Below are 19,712 nucleotides of genomic sequence, written 5' to 3' on the forward strand. Positions count from 1 at the left end.
TATTCTGGTGTGGTGTGGCAAATAGGCGTGCGAGGGTCAGGGGTGAGAGGGGGAATAATGTTCCAAAGATGGTCGGATGCAGGTGGGGAAGTACGCTGCATACTGTATTCAGTGCAGAGCCATGAAGGAGGGTTTTTTAAAAACTGATGTACAAATAATGTACGAAATGTATAAAAAGTAAAACTTTTATTTTACTCCTTCAATCACTATTCCCCAATCCAAACCCCTCCCCAAAGGAGGGATCAGACCGGGGTGGACCCTTCCATTCTCTTTTCCATATATTACACACACCTATACACATCCAGAGAAAATATCTAATACCGGGTATTGTGTAGCCTAGTTTGATAGGGCTGCTGTAACAAAGTCCCATCGACTAGGACAGATTAGGTGCCTTAAATAATAGAAATTTATTTTCTCATATTTCTGGAGGCTAGAAGTCCAAGATCAAGGTGTCTGCAGGGTTGGTGCCTTCCGAAGCCTCTCTCCTTGGCTTGTAGATGGCCATCTACCCTCTGTGTCTTCACATGGTCTCTTCGTGCGTGTCTGTATCCTAATCTCCTCTTCTTATAAGGACACCAGCCATATTGGCTTAGGGCCCACCTCATTTTATCTTAATTAACCTCTTTAAAGACGCTATCTCCAAATATAGTCACAGTCTGAGGTCCTAGGGGTTAGGACTTCAGCATGAATTTGAGGAGGGGGCATAGCTCATCTCATAACATGTCATTATGTAACATCTTTCCACGTCAGTAACTCTAGGTGTATCTTATGTTTTCGGTGCTGTGTAGTGTTCCAGAACATGAATATATCACAGTGTAGCCATTTCCCCGTTGATGGGCAGTTAGGTTTTTTCTGAGTTTCTTCTCTGTTCTAAATGGGGCTCAATGAACCTTTTGAACCTTTTTGACGTGCCTCCTTCATTCTCAGGAGAAACTTCCTCTGGGTAGACTTGGAGCCCTGAGGCTGCTGGGTCAGAGGACTGTGCATCTTAAATTTCAGTCCACACTGCCTAGATACCCTCCAAAATGACCCTACTCCCACCAGGAGTATGTGAGACTCTCTCCCAGACCCGTGAAAAGTGCTTGATATTATCAGACTTCATTTTTTTCTCTTGAGATATAATTGACATACAGCACTGTATAAATTCAAGGTATACAACATAATGATTTGACTTACACACGTGATGAAATGATTATCACAGTAAGTTTAGTGAATATCCATCACTTCATATAGATACAAAATTAAAGAGATATAGAAAAAATTTTTGTTCCTTGTAATGAGAACTCTTAAGATTTAAGATTTACTCTATTAACTTTCATGTATAACATAACAGCAGTTTAAATTATATTAATCATGTTGTACATACATTACATCCCTAGTACTTATTTTTCTTATAACTGGAAGTTTGTACCTTTTGACTACCTTCATCCAATTTTCCCTCCCCCTACCCACTGCCCCTGGTAACCATAAATCTGCTCTCCTTTTCTATGAGTTTGTTTTTATCTTTATTAGATTATGATTGCTTTACAATGTTGTGTTAGTTTCCGCTGCACAACAAACTGAATCAGCTCTATGTATACCTATATCCCGTCCCTTGTGGGCCTCCCTCTTACCCTCCCCATCCCACCCCTCTAGGAGGTCAGTTTTAACCATAATCCTGATGGTGGGACAACCGTACGTATTTTTGTTTTCATCTGTATTTTCCCACCAGACATAGTTAAGCACAGTTACAGTCTGGGGTTTGTAAGGATCGTGGAATTATCAGAGAAAAGGAGACTAAAAGCCATCAGCAGCTGATATGGGGGCTCAGGTGGGAAGATGAGGGCCAGAACTGATGACGAAGTGGTGGAAGAACAGCTGAATTCTGGAGATGTTTGGGGAAGGAGGAGTGTCACTATCGAAGTCTCCTTTGGGTAGCTGGGCTCATGTTGATGTCCTGAACTGACCCAGTGTCCAGGAGGAGGAGAAGCTCTGCATTTCCTTCTCAGTCAGGATGACTACACTCAAATGTCTGGAAAACCTCTCTGCTGGGACGGGAGGGACCTGGAAATTCATTTACTCCCCAGGTTACTAGTCAACATTCTCTGGGAAGTGGTGGTCATGGTGGCTGAGAGGTTGGCTTTGTGCCTCTACAGGGAAGGGACTGACCTAGCGGCCTGCGTCCTGACCTACACTCAGCCCAGATGACAACACAGTAACAGCTGTAACGACAACTCGCACTATTGACACTGTTCTGAGCCCTTTAGCTCATTAAACTCTTTAAATCCTCAGCACAACTGTATGAGAAAGGTACTGTCATTATTCTCATTTTACAAATGAGGAAACTGAGATGCAGAGAGGTTAAGCAACTGCCCGAGCTCACACAGCTAGTACATGGCCAAGCTGGGACTCAGACCCGGGCCCGCTGGCTCCGTGCTCTGGGTTCGTGTCCTCTGTAAGATATGGCACGCTGCCTGCTTTTCCTTGTACTTTCTATCCTCAACTCCAGTGCCAGCCTTCTCTCTCCAACCCCTCCATGCACAGGAATAGTGACATCTCATGTGGCCTGTCCCTACCCTATCTCTTTCGGATACGGCCATCATACCTTCCTATATGTCTGAACTTCCAAAGTCAAGTGGCATGAAATAGGAATTCGCCACTCCTTCCCCAGATGATCAGTTACAGAGTTACACCTTTTTTGGGTGACTAGACACGTCCTGACTCCAAGTTCCACCTCTGAATTAATGTTGAGGATCAGAGGAGGTGACACCCTCCCTTATCAGTCAGTGAATTCTGGAGGGTAAAGGCTTTGTCTAACTAACTCTTGTTCACCTCACTCCCTCCCCAAGAATCCAACTCCACGCCCAACACACAGCAGACACACAGCAGACATGCTCGCTGCATTTCAACGTTGAGTGAAAGCTACCACCTCCCAAACCCATCCTTGGTGCACTTGCCCGTTACTTCAAACAAACTGTCAGCTCCCAGACGGAAAGAGCTAATTCTCCTGCTTTACCAAGACTCTCCTGGATCTTGCCTCGTAGGATCTTATAGGGGAGATAAGATGTCTGCACAAATAACTATATTTAGGTGCAGAATGGGAGAGCTACCGTGAGGGAGGTGTTAGACCTGCTGTGGTGCTCTGAGGAGACATTCACTAATTTCAGCCAGAAGACTCAGAGAAGTCTTCATGAAGGAAGGCAGAGCTGACCCAGGTTTTGGAGAAGGTAAAATATCAGAGTCAACATCCGGGACTCTGCCAGAGCAGCTAGCAATTGCATATGCCTCTCATTACCCCATCAGTCCTGCTGTCCTTGGCATCCTTGAGCCTTTGCTTGGGGACTTCAGGCAGCAGCAGGATGGGCAGCGACAACCTGGTGCCAGCAGTGACGCCAGCAAGGAGGGACCACTCCTGCTGTTGGGCTGTGCCTGACGTCAGATGCCTCACAAACAGAGCTCTGTGATGAACGAGAAGGTTACAGGGACAGAACAGTCACCATTCAGAGCAGCTTTTGACCCGTAAGGACCCAGAGGGGAGAAGAAAATTGGAAACAGAATTGGAGGAGACTTTGAAGGTCATCTCTTCCAGCCCCCCACCCCATATGGTAGCCTGTTCTCCAGCACAGCCTGTCAGGCAGCCCCAAGTTGCACCATCCAGAGACGGGCAGGCAGCTCATGGGGCAGCGTGTGCCCTGCTGCATGGCTTCAGGACGTGCCTCCTTATTCTGAGCCAGATGACCTGGGTCTGACCTCTGCAACAGCGCTGTCAATTCCAGCGGGTAGCCGACGCCCGTAGTCCTAATCCTGCCATAGTTTCCAACAGTCTTCAGACCCATTTGGAATCAAATGGGCTTTTGTGACTGTCCATGAGACCTAATCACTTTTCATAATGTGTTTCAGGAGCACAAATTGCCTCAGTTCCAGGCAGCTCGGAACAATGTATTCTGGCATAGGCGCAGAGTAAAATCCAAGATGTGTGATGTTCTCGATGAATGAGTGGTTCTAACAGCGCTTTTTTTTTTTTTTCCAGGTAATTTTGGTTCAACCCTTGAGCACAGAAACTTTAAAAAATTATTAGTTTAGTTGAAAATTTCTCTATACTACTTATTTCTATATTGATCAGTTCTTTGATATGATAATGCCTTTGTGGGCTGAGTGTGTGACATTTTCTGCTCTAACACTAGATGACCCTGAGTTTTGTATTTTTAACTTCTTGTTTCTGTTTTTTATTTTATGTTATAGTCTATGTCCTTGCTCTCAGCCCATTGGCTGTCATTTTCTGTTCTTGGGACTGTGTAGGTCTGAAGCACCCTACTTCCTCTTAATTTACTACTGGAATATGTTTAAGATCTGGAAAGTAGGTAGCCAAACTTTTTAATACTCTCCAACAAATAACAGTAAGTAGGCTTTGTATTAGGCTCTATATAATTATTTGGCTGCGAATATGACAAAACTCCAACTGCATTGCTTTAAACAATAAGGAAAATGTATTATTTCACATAATGAGAAGTTACAAAGTAAGGTGGCTACAGGAATGTTCATTCTAGTGGCTCAGTGGTTGACACCAGAACCCAGGTCCTTACCCCTGCATCCAGCACGAGTGGAGATTTCTGAGGCAGGAGTCCACCCTGATTCACAGGGGGAGGACAACACCCAAACCGAAGGAGCTTTTGCTGCCTGGAAGGAGGAGGGAATGGCTTGGATTGGGAACCGGCAGCCCTGCTTCACTTTTGGGAGGGCAGGCCTGGAATTTCTGTCCCATGAAGCAAGTGCACGGTCTTTAAATCAGTGTCACAGATTTTGTGACATCTCTTTCAGTTATTAGGATTGGTTTATTAATTGCTTTCTGGTTCTAGCCTATATCTCTGATAAAGTAATTAAAATGCCTATGGATATCATTAAAAAGCACACCCACACACAATCTTGAAGTAACTACTGGTGGATGAGGAGCATTTTTGGAAAGGTTTTACTTTTTAAAATATATTTGTATGTATTATACGTGTATACATCTACACATATACTTGTACATATATGTATACTATATATTTGGTGTTTATGTACAAATGGATATATGTATATGTTGAAATGTATGCATACACACATATACATAAATTTTTTTTAAATTACTGGTGATAAATCCTATGTAAATTTTATCCTAAGATCTTGATTCCAAGTAAGGAACTGAAGCCTCTCCCTAGAGGTGGAGCCGTGCTCGCGCAGAAGCGGGCGGTTTGGTACGGTGCCGCTCAGATCCGGCACTGAGAAGGCAAGGTTATCACAGGCCCCCCTGCAGCCCAGGAGAGATCACAAACTGCTCTCAGATGCATTGTTTCATGACTCCATTGGTTGCTCCCAATCTTAGTCGACCCTGATGGCAGCTATTGCCAATGGAGCTGATGATCTCAAAGAAATAAAGTGTCTTTCCCCGCATTTCTGGGCGAACGTTAAAGGGAGGCCTCTGAAAAGCCAGGCTTTGCACCGTCTCTGAGCCCATCACTGAGGCAGGGCGCATGTGCATCTGAGTTTCCAGGCCTGGGCATGTGGTCACTCTGGTGGAGGGCAGGGTAAAATCCCGGACTAAACCAGATTGTTATAGAAAGAGGAAGGGGTGCAGACCAGATCAAAACGGTGTGTTCCCTCCGTACAGGAAGGGCAGGTGGTCTGTGCCAGGGCAGCCAGGGAGAGAAACAGTCTATTTTAGGCCATCCTCTATTGCTCTCCAGTAGGTTCCTCTTGTCTAAGCCACTGCAGACAGCTTCTGTTTGCAGGATAAACACCCTCCACAAAAATTGTATATAAAATACTAAAATTGCATATAAAATACATTTTATCATTCTCCTTATTATCAGGGACTTAGGAGATTTTAGAGCTGGAGGAGGTCCTTAGATGTCATCTGGAGATCATCAGATGTCCCCCACATGGTTGTGTGTGTGTGTGTATACACACACACACACACACACACACACACACACATATATAGATGTTGCGTAATGAGAACACTGCATTTATTAAGTAATCACAAACTCATGTTGCCACGATGGAATCAGTATTATTTACAAAACTCTCCTAAGATCTTTAATTTTAACAAAAACAAAGTTACTCGATGTTTAACTTAAATTTTAGTCTTATAGATGGTAAGTCTCCATTACATTTTGTGGACTGTCAACCATAATGTAAAGATATCCACCCCATCCCCCTGCCCATTACTGCTTCAGTGGAATAGCTGGGAATCAAGCTCAGCGTCCTAACTCTCAGTCTGAAGATTTTTGGTTCGGTCGCACTGCTAGCTTCTGCCGAAAGCATGGTATCTTGCCCATGGCAGGCGCTCCATACATACTTAATATTTTTTAGTTAAAAAATATATAAGTACATGGTACTCAGTTATGCTTTTTTTCCACTGGTACTAAGATTTAAAAAATATTTTTCTTCGTCTGATTATCATAGTCAAGGTCCTGAGAAGTCCTGCAGGGCAAAAAGCTGCATCACCAGAACTGTTTCATCAGAGGGTGCTTTCTGAGTAGAGAAGCTGTTAACATCTTACACTACACTCATCTCCCAGTGGCTAAGAGGATGGAAAACACTGGCCAGGTATTCGAAAGAGAAAGTCAGGGAGTTGATTTAAGATCATGGAACCCGGCTGAACTTTGACTCACAATTTCCATCCTCTTTGTTTCCTGGAGGTCCCCTCGCAAGCGCTCAGATACATCTGCATTTTGATCTGGGCTCCATCTGGCATCCCTGCTATTCAAGGAAAGGGATGATGATGATGGTGATGTTTTTAATGCACTATCTGGGATTCCAGTCTCATTCAGCTCATTCATTCTCCAAATAAACATTCGTGTCTCAGCCCTGGAAGAGGAACTCCTAGCCTGATGATGGTGGAGCCGTGGTTCCTTCTCAAAAGCCCGGAAATTACCACAGGCAGAAAGGCACATTTTCTCTCTCCTTGTACAGTGAGTGAGCTGAATGGGGCCTGATAGCTAAACCCAGCCCGTGATGCAGGCGTACCAGCCACCGAATCAGACAGAGTCACTTTGAGGAAAAGCAGAGCCAAAGTGACTTTGAAGATTCACAGAGTGGTGGAGAAGCCTGGCCTTATCCATTCGATAGGTATTTAGGGAGAGCTCCTCTGTGCTGAGATCACAGGCCCCTGTACCTCATGGAATCAAAAGACCAGTGTGAGCAAAGCACCTCAAGGCAAAAAGTGGCAATATTGCAGCACCCATGTAGAAGAGCACACACGTAACATTTTAGTTATAAATTCTATACCGACTTTCTAAGTTGGCATGACATGGCAATGATTCTGCTGCCTTCAGTGTGTATTTACATGTAAAGATGTTTGTTCCCAGGATTATTTTTTTAGCTAGAGATAACACCATTCATTAGTCAAAACTGGCAATTTTTGTCATTTCCAGTAATTTGGGGGGTTTTGATGCAGTCTGATCATAGATAAAGTTTGGCTGAGTAGATGCAATAACTCCTGTTTTTATTTATTTATTAAACCTTTAGAACTTATTAGGAATCCAGAAAATTATTTGTAGAGGAAGAGGCCTTAAAGACCCGAGCTGCACCTTCACTCATGCCAGTAAGGAGTGGCCCCAGCTTTCAGAGAAATGACCCACCTCATCCACCCTGTATACTGGGCGATCAGAGGGACCAATGCTTTGGGGTCTTGCCCAGCTACGCAGTGGAAGGACTGCTTTTGATCCCTTTGACAAAACGCCTTCGCCCCTACGTTCCCTAAAGTCCTCTCCTAGATCCCACATGGAAGAAGCAGGACGATGTCAAAAGACATTGTGAGCCATCCGCTTTTTTGGAGGGAGTGGGGAGAGGGTGAGGGAACGCTTGGATGGAGTTCAGATTCCTGAGCCAGAAGGAAATTTTTGGCCATGTTGTTCCCTTTTGGGTCCTGCCTGGGTGGTTAAAAAAAAAAAAAAAAAGTCGTTTTAACTGTTTTCAGCTGTCAGTAGAATTGGCCATGACCTTGGTGACCTTTCAGCATGTCCTCCTCGTTTTATAGGGTGAATGTACGCGTTTGCTGGATAAGCACTCATTTCCGGCAGAAGCAATACATCATCGTGAAGTACAACGCAGACGAAAAGAATGAGGGGTGGCGGTGTGGAAACAGGAGGACCCTTGTCTTCTAAGCAGTCGGGGCAAAAAAGGGCCCGTTTTACTGTGTGGCCCGGGAACAGATGTTCCATGTGGAGGTTACATTCAGTAAAATTACATAATGCGTCATTTCTTAATGAATGCTCCACAGTCCCTGCTGCCCTGTAAGTTGTCTTGTGACTGGTTTATACCTCAAACAGGATTGAACTTCATACTTTTGGGGTGTCACTCCTCTTCAGGCAGCTAATGCCTGTGATATCATCACTTCTAGAAGCAAAGACCTCATGGGAACGCCACACACGCCTGGTGTTTTCTGTCGGTTATTGGATACTGAAGTGTTGCGTGGATGCTGACAGGAAAGGGTTAACATTTCTTAAAGAACCGAGAAGAAGAACTGCCTAGTCTCATCATTACTTGTGCATCCGGCTGAGATGGATGTCCTGCTTTTATACAACTGTCTTTGCTGGGGCAGAAATGGGGTGGTGGTGCATCTCCTTGCAAATGCATCCTGTAGAGCCATGCAACATTAGAATGGAAGAAAATCTACGATGAATTCAGTCCCTAAGAACATGAATGAGGCCAGATAAAATATGGGGGGGGGCATGCCATGTTCTCCTCTTTTTTAATGAATGACATGACAGATTATGAGATAAAGAGTTCCAAGCTCCTGGCAAAGCCAGGAAGTAGGGCTGAATTAGAGGAAAATGAACAGACGTGGGTGTGACTGGGTGTAGTTTCAAGTGCAAAGTGTTTGGCTACTCACAGTGTCTGTTCCGAAAAAGACTGCTGTTTGCTGAAGACTAACAGTCAGATGCAATTACTTGGAAAGCGAGATGTAGTCTAGGCAAGAAAAGCAGAGAAAGCTTATTTCTTCTGAACATATTGCTGTTGGTAAACAAACATTTTGCCTGATTCCAATAATGCTGATGCTGTGTGTACCCAACATCTAGCCAGCAGTGGGTCTCTCGTATAAGTTTTAGTGATCATATGGATGAAAACAAATATTTGACATGATACGTGATGAAAATCTCTTTGAAGTGTCTTTCATAAAAACAATGCGCTGCTTGCATACAGAATTTCAGCTCCTTTTCAGGTTTAGGCAAACCTGCTGTAGATCTTATTTGGGCTTAAATTATCCAAACTGCAGTGTTCGAGTTTTCATGTCAAGGCCATAAATGAGCATTGTTGAGCTTTCAGCATCTCATAGGAAACTCCTTCAGGGCCCCATTTGGGATGCAGCTGCCTGTGTCCCTGTGATGATGGTGATTGGCCCCGCTGGCCCGGCTTCGCTTTGCTTCACCGCTCTTCAAGACGGGCCTCAGGGGCTCCAGGCACGTGTCACCGCATCCTAATCCCAGCCGCTTGCTTCAGCTTTGAGACTGTGAGGCAGTGTTTACAGTTCTTTTCTTCTCACTTGCCTTTTTTTCCCCCCAGTCTCCCCTTATGGGACTAGATGTGGGTTCTGGTCATTTCCTTCCACAGATTTTTCTAGTTATGTGATGTTAGGCACACGTGGAGTCTTGGCTTAGCCACGTGGAGTGTTGGCTTCCTCAACTCTAAAGTGGATATAACCTCAGGGGTCGCTGTCAGAGTCAGATGGCAGCAAGGGGAGACAGTAGCCGGGACGTCCTACAGAGGAACAGGATGGTAAGTCGTAGCTTTCCTTCTTCTCCAGCATGGTTCGTAAGGATTTCCATTTTTTTAGAGTTTTAACTTCTTTCCCGATGGAAGTTTCTCACTAACGGTGGAAATTCCCAACTCTCTAAGAGAGAAGCAGGCAATGATTAGGTGTGGTGGCTTGAAGGGAGATGCCTTGAATTCCTGGTTAGAAGTCAGACTTACATTGGCCATTTCCCTCTTCTTTGCCTTAATGTGTGCAGAGGGCAGGAATTTTGTACCCTTGGAGCCCTGCACCCAGAACGGTCAGGCACAGTGGGTGCTGGACACAGATGGCAAAGTCAAGGTGGGGGGAATTAGCGACACAGACCCCCTGCCTCTCTTCCTCTCTGTCTGCCAAGAAGGTCTAGTCTTCACATGAGCCCTGATTTTCCACTCACCAACCCGTCCTGGTGTAAGCCTGCCCTCTTGGGCTTGGAGAGCAGTTATATCCTTATTGGTCTTTATTAGTGTTATTCCTTCCTCTCTGTTCCTCTAATCTAACTTATTATCCATGGAATCTTAAGTGTAATCTTTAAAAATCATAATGATGCCACCCCTTTGCCCAACATCCTCTACAGACTTCCCACTGGTTCCCTGCATTGGATAAAGGCTGCTCCCCTTTATCACAGGCCCCTGCCACATTGGCTTCTGTCCACCGCCTCCATGGCCAGGCTTCTTCCTTCTCCAGGGTCTCCCTGCTCCGAGATGTTCTCCCCTGGCTCATGGCCCACTATTTCATCAGGGCTGGCTTCTCCATCCACAGCCCTGGAGGGAGTTCTTCACCCTCCCCGTCCCAAAGACCCCTCCCTTCCCACCCTGCTCTTCTCTGTCACTGAGCACTGTTTTCATTTTTAAATTTTTTTAAATATTTATTCATTTGGCTGCACCGAGTCTTAGTTGTGGCATGCGGGCTCTTAGTTGTGGCATGTGGGATCTAGTTCCCTGACCAGGGATTGAACCCAGGCCCCCTGCATTGGGAGCGCAGAGCCTTAGCCACTGGACCACCAGGGAAGTCCCTGTTTTCTTCTTAATAGGGATCACAATCCCATAATCACACATCTGTTGCCTTATGTATTCAATCTCCCTTCTATAGATTATATACGCTCTCAGGGCAGGGGCTGTGCTGTTTTATTCACCAGTATGTACCCCGTGCCTCACAAATACCCTAGTATATAATAGATGCTCAATGCACATTTTCTGAAGAAGGAAGAAAGAGGGCAAGGAGAGAGGCAGGGAGAAAAAAGGAGAAGGGAAATAGGAAAGAAGGAAGGAAGGAATTGTATGACAGTAAATGCTGTTAGGAACAGAGGACTTTGTAGAGTGATGAGGTTAACAGTCAACCACGCATGATGGAATAAGACAGTATCATCGTCTTATTTGTAATCAATGTTTGATCAGAATTTGAAATTGTCTCTAAGGGTATCTATAACTAACTCCTTAGTCTGATTATTTCTCCTAGTTTCTGAATTTTCATTAACAATTAACTTCTATAATACTTATCTTTTTGAAAATTTTGTTCATTTATTCATTCAGCAAATATGTATTGAGGACCTACTAGACACCAAGACGTAGTACAAGATAGAGTCATTAAGAGACCAGGATCTACATCAGATTCTGTGGGTTCAAATTAGGAGCCATGGGACCTGAGCAGCTATCTCTCTGTGACCTTGGTTTCCTCTCTCCAAAGGGAAAAAACTATTAGACCTGCCCTATTATTGTGCTGTGAGGATGAAATGAAGTGTTAGCTGCTGAGGATAAAGTGGTTGGGAGGGCAGACCCTGCTCCTGCGCTATGAGTCCACAGTCTACGAGGGGAGACAGACTTTAAACACATCACTGTACAAACAGCTGGTTTATTCTCACCAGGACAAGCGCTTTGACAATGACAATGTACCATGAGGTGCATCCTGAGGGTCCTAATCTGGTCTGGGAGGGGTGCTGGTCAGAAAGGGCTTCCCTGAGGAAGTCACGCATAAATTGAGACTTGAGGGTTGAGAAAAAGTTTCCCAGGTGAAAGGAGAAGCGTGGAATTGGGAGCAAACACCCTGCATTTGGAAGGAGCAGGGTGGTTCCTGGGACGACCGTGTTTTACCAATTATAAGATGTATTTTTTTAAATTAAAAATCTCTGAAATCAGGACCTGTCTTACAACTGATGACATCTTAGATTCAATGAAATACAGAATTAAAACGAAAACAAGAACAGAAAAGCCCAGAGAGGTTGGAGAGCAGAAAGTAAGACGAGAAGAGGTGTGTGGGGGGCATGCAAGACCACATAGGTCTTGAGAAGGCTGTTGACCTTTATCCCAAGAGCAAAGGAGAGTCATGGAAAGGTTTTAAGCAGGGGAGTGATATGAATATATGAGTTTATGAAAAGGCTCACTCAGCCTTTTGTGAGGAGTATGAATTGGAATGAGGGATGGAACATGCACGGAGACTGTCTGGGGCTCCCGCAATAGTACAGGCAAGAGATGGCGGTAGTTGGACCGGGGCTGTGTGAGCGGAAGCAGAGAGAAGGTGGACTCAGCAATATTTAGTGGGTAGAATCAACATGACCTGATGATAAAGTCATTATGGGGAACAGAGGGAAGAGATTTCAGGAATGACTGGAGGTCTCCGGCTTGGGTAACTTGCTGGAGAATATTTCTGTTTCCCAAGACAGGGAACTTGGAGGAGGAGCTGAGTGGGGAGAAGGTCAGTAGAGCAGACTACCCTATCCTTCCTGAAACTCTCACTCTAGCCCCTTGGCTTCAAGGAAACCACTTCTGGTTCACCTCCTACCACTCTGACGTTCACTCTGGAGCTCTCCTCGGTTCCCGTGGCTTGCATCCCTTTATGCCTTGGAGCCCCTAACTTATGTTCATTCTAGAATTCTCCTCTGAGCTTTAGAACCATATAAGCAGCTGCCTATGTGACTACTCTCACTGGATGCCACACAAGCCCTCACACTAACCGTGTCCAAAACTGAACATACAACCTTCTCCCCAATCTTGTTGGTTCTACCCACTGAACACAGATCTGGATGCATTACTATAAAATCTGACTTTTGTGCTATTTTGAAAAGTTTAGTTGGAACCAAAGTATAAAACAGTGATCCAAATTGAACCACAGTAGTCGTTCATCTTGGTGGGGGAGCATCCGCACTAAAGGAGCAAGACCCCCTTTCCCCAGGCCCTCTCTGTCACAGCGCCCTGATTCATTTGCTTCCCAGCACTTCTCACTTTCCAGAAGTTTCTCATTTGCTTCCATCTTCCATGTTCATTGTCTGTGTCAGCCCCACTAGTCACGTGAACAAGGCTTCTCTGACTGGATCAGTCCTGTGGTCCAGCACTTACACTGATGCCCAGCTTTGAGACAGCACGATCCTGACTTTCCAAGGGTGTTTCCAACCTGTGTGTGAGCTGTTGACACTGAGTCTGGGCAACTCTCTGGAATGAGAGTATACAGAGCTGCCAGAGTGACAGGCGTTTTTATGTTAATCTGTATCTCTTTCATGTGAATACCTTGAAGGCAGAGATAGTTTCCCTTCCTTATTTAGCATATAGTACATGCTCAAAACCTTTTTTTTTTAACATCTTTATTGAAGTATAATTGCTTTACAATGGTGTGTTAGTTTCTGCTTTGTAGCAAAGTGAATCAGCTATACAAATACATATATCCCCATATCTCCTCCCTCTTGCGTCTCCCTCCCACCCTCCCTATCCCACCCTTCTAGGTGGTCACAAAGCACCGACATGCTCAAAACTTTTGAAAAAATTTATTGTGTGACATGAACACGGACAAAATGTGAAGTGGGAAAGCAGGATTGCTCAACTTTGAATTTCCAAAATGTTTTCCTGCCCCTTGAAATATTTTCCAGATTTGAAGGCAGATTTTCCTAAACCGAGAGCTCTTCCCTAGTAATAAATGTGGCATTTCATGAGCTCTTCTGACGCTTTAAGATATTGCATCAATGAGTGAACAGAAGCAGGAATTTGGTTTGAATGAGCCACAACTGACAACTCCTTACAGCTCTTCTTGAGGTAGATGAAAGCAGATTTCCTTTTAGCAAACCTGGGATGGGAAGGTTTCTTACTGCCCCACAATTATTTAGCCAGGTACTGACAGCTCCAGAGCAATGCTTTGAAAATTGTAATGTGCGTCCAAAGCACCGGGATCTTGTTAAAATGCAGATTCTGATTCAGTGGGTCTGGGGTGGGCCTGAGAATCTGCATTTCTCATCAGCTCCCAGGTGGTGCATGTGCTGCTAGTCTGGGGACCACACTTTAAGTGACAAGGCCCTAGACTGGACTATTTCCCCACATGCCAGACTGGATACAGATGTTCCTGGACTTATTCCAAGGGTTGTTGAAAAATTGAGCCTTTCAGGTTTTGAGAATTTTTAAAAAATAGATATGTTTAAAAATAGAGAGAGAATTTTAATAGATTAAAATTAATAAAAATAGACAGATTATTATCCCCATGCTATAGATCAAGTAGCTGAAGCCCACGGAGGTTAAATGATTTAGCCCAGATCACAGGGCTGGTAGGTGGCAAAATATTGTAAATTCAGTTCTCTTCATTCCAAGCCCAATGCTGTGTCTCCTTTTTCACATCTGTTCTCACACTTTTGCGTATTCCTTCCTCCCTCCCTCCTTTCTTCCTTCTCTTTCCTTCCTTCCACTGGGGCTTATAGAGCACCTTTTCGGGGCATTTGCCTTTGCGCAAAGCACTGCAGCTGTCTCGGATGTCTGTTCCCGTTCCTGCCAGCCCGGATTGTACCCTGTCTTTAAGACACAGTTGAAAAGCAACTTACTCTGTCACACTTTCATGTACTGTGCTGTCCCCAAACCCCATTCTGAGTGGGGAGGCTACAGCTACTCTGGAAGAAAATTGACATTCAGGCTAATGTAGTGCTATCAAAGAAGATCCGTTAACGTCCTGTCATTTAGATCCATTTAAGTCATCTGACTCAAAAACGGACTTACAGAAGGCAGTTTTCATCGCGAACCCTAGCCATCCTTTTCAAACTCAGGTGGCATGAGTCATCCTCATGGTCTCAGCTGGTGGCAGCTTCTGGCATTTCTCTACCTGCTTCCGAACACCATACTCTAGTTCTAGCAAAGGAACTCCACTGAGGCTGTGCACCACCCATTTCACAGGGAGAGGAATAATTAGGAAAAACTAGGGATGCTCTGAAAGTGCCAGGCGGCTCCTTGTGCCCGTCTAATTCTAGTGAAAGACGCGTGCATTCAAAGCAGGTGGCGCCAGCACCTGTAGCCGTTTGCTGTGTTGCTATTTTTTTTATTTATTTATTTATTTATTTATTTATTTATTTATTTATTTATTTATTTATTTATTTATTTATTTATGGCTGTGTTGGGTCTTCGTTTCTGTGCGAGGGCTTTCTCTAGTTGCGGCGAGCGGGGGCCACTCTTCATCGCGGCACGCGGGCCTCTCACTATCGCGGCCTCTCTTGTTGCGGAGCACAGGCTCCAGACGCGCAGGCTCAGTAATTGTGGCTCACGGGCCCAGTTGCTCCGCGGCATGTGGGATCCTCCCGGACCAGGGCTCGAACCTGTGTCCCCTGCACTGGCAGGCAGATTCTCAACCACTGCGCCACCAGGGAAGCCCCCTGTGTTGCTATTTTAAGATATGATTGGTAGTATAAAAAAACTCTCCAGAAATATCTGCATGTTGAAAATGTATTATTTGAACCATCCTCTGACCATCTCAGGACACCTGAATCCACATCGGAGTATCTATAGCAATGCATTCTGTGTCTCAAAATTTTGGAAACCTGCACACACACAGAATGTGAGCTCATGGCAAGGACAGTCATCTGGTTCAGCTACAGACTGGCCCTAGGACATCTGCAGACCTCACTCTGCTGCCTGGGGTTCCTCGGAAGGGTTTGAACATAACACACGCTAATTGTGACCTTGAATGCTCTCATCCTCAGGTGCACTAGGGTGACTCTGCCTAAAGGAATGCTTTGGGAAATTGCTCGGTAGAATTAAGAATATTTTTATAACTAAATAATCCTCTTCTCTATATCTATTTTCTAAATTTGCATTCTTTTCTTTGGTTTTCTTCAAGAGGGCAGGCAAGGGCTGCCTCTGTTATCAGACAGACTATCAGCTGTTCATACTCAGAAGATCATATTCAGAGAAGTGTTGGTAAAATGATGTCTTTCCAATTGAAATAATTTCTCCTTGAAAGAGCTCCAAGCACTTTATTGTATCTTTTATCTCTCATAGCTCTCTAGAGAATGTGGTAATATCCAGTCCTCATTGTACCGGTGAAAAACTGTGAGTTAATATGACAGGAATGCATTGTTTCACAAAGAACAATAAACCGGTTTGCAAATAAATTAAGCGGAACGTCCAATTGCAGCTGCCAGTTTCCACCATGGCCTTTCTTGGTCTTTCCTTTCATTCCTTCCTCCTCATCTCCAAGTTCCTGGCCTGATTTGTCTTCTGGCAGCTGAGCTCTGTTCTCAGATAATCTTATCTGCTCCCTTTCTCCATCCTAATCGACTTTCCCTGTTCGCTGATTCCAGTTCTGTAGAGCTGTTCCCAGGTATTTGGGTGAATGCTGTACATTTAAAAGAAAGGATCTTGAAGTGTTATTAAATTCTTTGCTGGTCATTACAGATGAAGATACAATTGTACAACATGTAATTATTGGAACACTTTTTTTTTTCCTGAATGAAGTTCTGCTATTTTCTTTTCTGATTTCATCACTGTGCCCAAAATAAAGTTTTAATACATACTAGATGATTTTGTTAACCACTGGCTTCATCGATGCCAATAGAAGAAATGTTTCTCTGAGAACTTGAATATTAACAGTTCTGGATATATGTTAATATCCTTTGGTTTCTTACCAAGTTTTAGGTATTTCTTGTACAGTATAGCATAGTGTTTAAGAATGTGGGTTATAGAGTCATATTTGGGTTCAGATTCTAGTTCCACAACTAACTGTGGAAACTTGAGCAAATTAATTAACTTTTCTGAGGCTCAGTTTCCTGATCTGCAAAGCAGAATTAACAATACTCACCTCAGTGGAGAAAAGGGAACCTTCCTACACTGTTGGTGGGAATGTAAGTTGGTGGAGCCACTATGGCTATACCGGAGGTTCCTTAAAAAACTAAAAATAGAGTTACCATATGATCCAGCAGTCCCACTTCTGTGCATATATCTGGAGAAAACTCTAATTTGAAAAGATACATGCACCCCAATGTTCAAAGAAGCACTATTTACAATAGCTAAGACCTGAAGCAACCTAAATGTCCATCAACAGATGAATGGATAAAGAAGATGTAGTATATATACACAATGGAATACTACTCAGCCATAAAAAAGAATGAAATAACGTAATTTGCAGCAACATGAATGGACCTAGAGATTATGATACTAAGTGAAGTAAGTCAGACAGAGACAGACAAATATCATATGGTATCACTTATATGTGGAATGTAAAATATGACACAAATGGATTTATTTACAAAACAGAAACAGACTCACAGACATAGAAAACAAACTTATGGTTACCAAAGGGGAAAGGACTGGGGGTTGGGATAAATTAGGAGGCTGAGATTAACATATACACACTACTATATATAAAATAGATAACCAACAAGGACCTACTGTATAGCACAGGAAGATATGATCAATATTTTGTAGTAACCTATAAGGGAAAAGAATCTGAAAAAGAATATATATATATATATACACACATATATATACTGAATCACTGTGCTGTACACCTGAAACTAACACAACATTGTAAATCAACTATATTTCAAAAACAAACCAATATTCACCTCAGAAAATTATTGTGAGGTTTAAATAAAGATAATGCAGGCTAAATAATTAGTGCAGAACCTGGCATGAAATAAGTACCCAATAAATGCTGTGGTTGCTATTGCTGATGGCCATGATGAGATGATGACAATAATTATAATAACCAGCCTTGGGGATGGGAAACTCTCCTGTAGGTGATAACTCTAAAAATATCCAATTAAAGTGTGTGTTGAAATCTTCCTTTCCAAAACATTCTGAAACTGATTTCAGATGTGACAAGCAAGATTTGCTGAGTGCCAACTGGAATTTTTCTGCACACTGGAAAACCCTTGGTGGCTCCAGATCAGATGGGAGCTACTCTGCAGCAGGAAACTGTGACCTGCAGACATGTAGCAATAAGTTACTTTAAATAGACTAAAATGCTTTACAATGACACAGGAAAATAGTTATTAAGTAGCACCTGGCAGCTCTGAATTCAAAATTTAGAAGCTTACGGAAATAAAAATATTTTTAAAAGGTAAATCTTTTTGACTCATGAAATCTAAATGTATTGGGCATACACAAACTTCAGGAAAGGCTTTCCAGGTCCTGCTAAATTTTGTCATTTTTAGTATTGTTATGCTTTTCTAGAAGGAGGTAAAGACAAATGCTGAGATAGAGAGGAACTTGGACTATCTGAGCAAATCAGCTTAAAGTCTGAATTGTAGAACTTTGAAAAATGAAGTCTAATTATTTTCAAGAACTAATGGGTGATTTAACCCAGTCTCGTAGACTTCATGAAATCTTGGGGTTAAAAATAGCACTTTGTCTGAGATCATTTTACGGTTGAAAAATGTGGGATCACAGAAGCCAAGTGAGGTGCTCCGTGGAGTCCTAGTTAGTGACAGCAAGTTAGTGACAGGGGTGATGAGAAGAGGCACGGAACTCCCAGCCTAGTTCTCTTCCATCAGCTCAGCTCTCCAAGGACCCTTACAATGAACAGCAAAAAACATCTGTAGTGGTAACACAAAGTTAATATTAATTTTGCTATATGTTCAGAAAGAACTTATTTCTTTCACTTCAAGTAGGTTAAATTTCTTCCTAAAGTCTTTTCCTATTATTTATTCATTTAGAGATAAAATAATGGTATGTGTTCACCCTCATCTAAAGGATAACAAATTAATGGAATCTAGGCTGATGAAGTTTCTTTCTATTTAGAATTCAAGCAACGACGGTGATACTCAGAGAGCAGCTCTCATGTCACCTGGGGCTTTGTGTGTGTCAATGTGAGGATTAAATGAGTTAACACATGGAAAATAACTCAGCACAGTGAATACTGGCAATGACAGATCATAATGTTGTTGCTGTGGTCCTTTGGGATGACTGTGAATTTCTAAATGAGGATTAGTATATTACTCTGGCTTAGCCACAAGTGTGATGGAGGGAATGACGTCTTAAATAACATTGCTGTCCAATGGAAATATAATGTGAGCCATACATGGAATTTTAAGTTGTCTTGGAGCCACGTGACAAAAGTAAAGAGAAACAAGTGAAATTAATTTTAATATGTTTTAACCCCATGTATACAAAATTATAATTTCAATATACTTTTAAAAGTATTAGTGAGATATTTTACATTCTTTTTTTTCCATACTGTCTTTGAAATCCCATGTATACATTATCTTTATAGCCCATCTCAACTCAGACCGGCCCAGTTTCAAGTCCTCAATGGCCACATGTGGTTAGGGCTCTGTGTTGGACAGAGCTGCTCTAGTCCTAGGTACATGTGAGCCCAATTTCATCCTTTCTGAAAGTGCATGCATTTTCTCTTGGCTCTTTCCTCCTTGCTATAAGATCGGTACCCATCATGGTTAAATAGAAATACGTTATACATTTAAACTTGAGTTATAGTGCAATAGGCAAGACCTGAATTGAATGTCTGGCTCACTCTAAAAATAGTTCGCTTAAAAAGCAATAGAATATTTATTTTTCTTGGATTGGTATCTTTATATTTCAGTAAGTCGTGGCTAACTATATTGTCAAAGTAGAGGGAGGTTTATTTTTTATTTCTTTACTTTGATAGAGAAAAGCTTTGCTGACATGAAAGATACTTAGGTTTACCTTTTGTTAAAGTGCTTTGTTGATTTATGATTCATGATTTATTTACTAGTTCAGTAAATATTAATTGTTTCATGTTGCCT

At 43.0% G+C, this 19,712-nt stretch overlaps 2 protein-coding genes across 2 annotated transcripts in view; one reads left to right on the top strand and one right to left on the bottom strand.

The window, feature by feature from the left end:
* CLVS1 (clavesin 1) overlaps positions 1–19,712 on the top strand; it is a 162,212-nt gene that overhangs the window by 135,216 nt on the left and 7,284 nt on the right. The gene's annotated exons all lie outside the window — the stretch shown is intronic.
* Positions 1–19,712, bottom strand: part of ASPH (aspartate beta-hydroxylase) — a 262,991-nt gene that overhangs the window by 13,412 nt on the left and 229,867 nt on the right. The gene's annotated exons all lie outside the window — the stretch shown is intronic.

Source organism: Balaenoptera physalus (assembly GCF_965194825.1).
Source record: "Balaenoptera physalus genome assembly, chromosome: 17".
NCBI lineage: Eukaryota > Metazoa > Chordata > Mammalia > Artiodactyla > Balaenopteridae > Balaenoptera > Balaenoptera physalus.